General features: G+C 37.0%; 1 non-coding gene across 1 annotated transcript; it reads left to right on the forward strand.

The window, feature by feature from the left end:
- Positions 1 to 2,220: 2,220 nt before the first annotated feature.
- LOC139879180 (small nucleolar RNA R71) lies at positions 2,221 to 2,327 on the forward strand. The gene has a single exon (XR_011770033.1). It is a non-coding gene; the product is annotated as a small nucleolar RNA R71 (small nucleolar RNA).
- The last annotated feature ends 2,174 nt before the right edge of the window (positions 2,328 to 4,501 follow it).

Consider the following 4,501-nt stretch of genomic DNA (forward strand, 5'->3'; position numbering starts at 1 on the left):
AACGGTCATGCCACCCTTTTTGGGTACACATTGGACCGGACTCACCCAAGGACTATCCGAAATTGGGTAGATAAGACCCGCATCAAGGAGTTTGACAATCTCCTTTTTAATGACTTCTTGCATATTAGGGTTCAGTCACCTTTGTCTTTGTACACATGGCTTATAGTTATCTTCCATTAATATCTTATGTGTACAATAAGAGGGACTTATACCCTTGATGTCATGAATTTTCCATGCTAGAGCCGGTTTATGGGCTTTTAACATGGAAATAAGTTTAGACTTCTCACTTACAGAGAGTTCGGATGAAATGATAACCGGGAGAGTAGAATCTTCTTGAAGGTAAGCATATTCCAAGTGACTTGGAAGTGGCTTTAGTTCCAAAACGGGAGGTTATTCAATCGATGTTTTACATCGGTACTCATTTTCTAAATCCAACTTTCTGTATTCTTCATCATTTGGCTCATAACCGTTAGCCATCAAGGTGGTCAACATCTCCACTTCTTCCACCATGTTCTCTTCATCACCTTCCATCAAAATGCATTCTCCCGAACCTTGCAATTCTGGAAATTCCTGCAATAACTCTGAATATGTGTCTACGGTTTGCAAATAATAACATTTATCATCAGTAGACTCGGGGTATTGCAAGGCATGGTCAACGAAAAAAGTAACCTTAATATCCTCAATGCTAAGGGTCAATTTCTGCCCATGAACATCTATCATAGCTCTAGCAGTATTGAGGAAAGGTCGACCCAATATAAGAGGCACACGTGTGTCCTCCTCCATGTCCAAAATTACAAAATCAGCCGGATATACTAGGGTACCCACTTTTACTAACATATTCTCTAAAATTCAATGAGAGAATTTAACAGAGCGGTCCGCTAGTTGAATTGCCATTCGGGTTGGTTTTAGTACCCCGGGGTCTAGCTTAACATACAATGAATAAGGCATTAAATTTATGCTAGCCCCTAAATCCGCTAATGCTTTAATGCATTCCAAATCTCCTAGGAGACATGGTATGGTAAAACTCCCAGGATCCGCTAACTTCTTTGGTATTTTGTTCATCAAAATTGCTGAACAATTAGCATTCATGGTGACGGATGAAAGTTCCTCCATTTTCTTCCGATTAATAAGTAAGTCTTTTAAGAACTTAGCATACTTTGGCATACCTGAAATCACATCAATAAAAGGCATATTTATGTTAATTTGTTTAAACATATCTAGAAATTTTGACCTTTCAGCCTTGAGCCTTTCTTGTTGTTGCTTCCTTGGGTATGGGAGCGGTGGTTGATATGGCTTCACTACGGGTTTCTCCCGTTCTTCTTTCTCAACCACTTGTTCCGGCTCCTTAACCGGTTCATCATTTTTATTTAACGGAACACTGAAATCAGAATCTTCGGGCATTATTGGAGCTTCATATGTTAGACCACTCCGTGTGGTGATAACATTGGCATGCTCATTTCAGGGGTTCTTATTAGTATCACCCGGTAAACTCCCTGGTTTTCTTTCACTAAGTAAACTAGCTAAACCATTCATTTGCTTCTCCAAATTCTGAATTGAGGCTTGTTGGTTTCTAAACTGATGTTCGTTTTTCTCGTTCGTTTGGTTTATGTTTGTAACAAGCTGAGTTTGTGATGCAACCAACTTTTCCAACATACTCTCCAAATTTGACTTTTTCTCTTCCTGCTGGGGTTTTTGATAAAAAAACCTAGAGTTTGTTGTTGGAACCCACTACTTGACCCTTATTGGTAATTGGAATTTTGACCTTGAGGGTTGTATGGGTTGTTGAAGTTTCGGTTAAACTGGGCTCTTCCTTGAAATTGATTATTATTTCTTTAGCTTATGAAAGCCACTTCTTCTTTCTGAGCCATTGTTAAACTGGCATCACAATCTTTTCCTAAATGGAGACCACCACAGTATTCACAACCCACCTTCATACTATGAATTTCCTTGGTGATCTTGTCCATATTTCGAGCAACACCGTCTATTTTCACACTTAGGGAACTAAGGTCATCATAAGCACCGGTGCTTTGGACTTGGGCATGACGAGTAATTGGTCTTTCTTGATACCACTCATGAGAATAATCGACTTACTTCTCGATTATCTCATAAGCTTCTTGCTCGGTTTTGTCCATGAGTGAACCTCCAGCTGCTTGATCAATAGTAATCCGGGTTGCAACATCACAACCCTTGTAAAAGATTTGGACTTTTTGGAAGGTATCCAAACCATGGTTTGGACAACCTCTTAGCATTTTGGAAAATCGATTCCATGCTTCATACAAGGTTTCCATCGGCTTTTGACAAAATTGGGTAATTTCTTGTTGGAGTCTCGCGGACTTAGAAGCTGGAAAATATTTCTTAAGAAATTTTTCCAACATACCATCCCAAGTTTCTATCGTAGCCTTGGGCAATGAATCTAACCAACTCCGTGCTTCCCCGTGGAGTGTCCATGGGAAAAGTCTTAAAAATATGGCTTGATCAGTGTCCGGTTGAAGTTTGAATAGAAGACATATCTCTTGAAAAAGACGAATATGTTCATTTGCATCTTCATTCAGACACCACCAAATTGACATCTGTTGTTAATCATTTGGAGAATAGGTCCTTTTATTTCAAATTTTGCTTCTCCTGTGGGCGGAGTAATTGCACTTCCTTGTCCGGTTCGGGTTGCCTTCATCTTGGCCGCCATTGATTGTCTTGGTACCACCTGTCTTGCCTCTCCTTCCATTTCAAAATTTGGAGGATGAGCTGGTTCAAATTCAGAATATCTTGGCTTGGTTGTACTTGATTCTGAATTAAAAGTTTCTTGCTTTGATGAAGATTCAAAAAGTTCAAGTACTTCTTTTGGGATTCTACCAAGCTTTCTATCAGGTTCTGTAAGCGGTGTAAGTAATGGAGAATCTGAACTTCGGGTATGTGGCATATGCAACCTAAAATCTGTCAATCACACAACTAACAAAACTATTAAACGCACCGATTCTATAATTTTAAAAGAATCAAAGACTATTAATAATTTAAAAAGAATTAAGAAACTACTTAATCACAAATTAGTTAATAATTCTATTTTGACACAAAACTGTCCCCGGCAGCAGCGTCAAAAACTTGATGTGCAAAACGTGGTATATGAATTGTTGTATGAAATAGTATGGAAAAATACCGATTAAATATTGCTACACACTAACGGGCAGTGTACCCGATCGTGTAGTAGTATAGTAAATGGTAAAATCCGTGTATCGTTCTAAAGACAATATCTAAGTCAAATTAGGATTATAAACTAAATTGTGATTAACTAATAAAATTACAAATACAAGATATTTTGGTTTGCCCTTTTACGATGAGCGAATCAAGTGATGAATAAGATTAAAAGACAATATTTTTGGTATTTTAAGTTTATGAAAGTAAAAGATAGTTTTGATATCAAATTAAGGAAATATGCTCATCTAGACTTTTTACCCTTAATGTTGAATGTTATTTAGGAGCAAGATCGGATTGATTGGTTATGCACGAGAACTAATTAATTGGTTCACCAAGAGTAGTCTTGCGCAAACACTCAAACGGGATTACACGACGCAAGTGATGTTCTTGTCATCTAAGACCTCCTATTTGTAATCAACTAATTCAACTAGTTTGAAGACTTGAATAATGATCAAGTCAATGGTGTGTTGTACATGATCCACTCCTATATCAACTAAAGGTTTAACTTAGTTCATTCCCTTGGTCCGGTTAAATGCTCAATTCACCCAACCCAAATAATTAATTAAGTGTTATAATAAGATCCCTATAAACGTCACTAGATAAGGAAAATCACTAACACATGTTAATTAATGGAACTAGGTAGTTGAAAGTGTGTATAACAGATTCTAAGGAATTGGTCATTCTCCTAGACAATTACACATACTAATTAAGCTATTCCAAAGTATCTACAAGAGTCGTTCTTACATTCTTATGTAAATCAACCATTTAAACTCAACTTATCCCTTTTGGTAAAAGACGGATAAACACATGTCACTAGGTGTAAATCAATACATTAACTTAACAAGATGATGTTTCTTAATCAAATGAACATATCAACTAGTTGAATCGAAAGGATTAAACTTAACAAGAATGGTTCTTGTATTCAAACATCAAACTATCGTGCATAATAACAATCAATCAATAGTAAACATTCAACATTTCGGTTATTTATCTAGATGAACATAAAATGGACTAGCCAACAATCATGCTTGAAAACTTAAACAAAATAGTAACAAAGATAGAATTCATTGTAATACAAGATTGACCTTTTAGGAGTAATCTTGGATGAAGCTCTTGAATGATCCTTGATTCTTCAATGATTTGAGTGCTTAGATGCACTTTGATAAGCCTAAGAATTACTATGATTTGTATGTTTTAGTCTCTGAACAGAATGGAAACTGGTCCCCCTTGAAATGAAGCTGGACATGGAATTAAATAGGCTGACAGTTGGTGAAAAGCACTGTGCGCGGCGCTCACAGTAAGGGTGCGCGGA

This window comes from Rutidosis leptorrhynchoides, chromosome 11, assembly GCF_046630445.1.
Source record: "Rutidosis leptorrhynchoides isolate AG116_Rl617_1_P2 chromosome 11, CSIRO_AGI_Rlap_v1, whole genome shotgun sequence".
NCBI classification, from domain to species: Eukaryota; Viridiplantae; Streptophyta; class Magnoliopsida; order Asterales; family Asteraceae; genus Rutidosis; species Rutidosis leptorrhynchoides.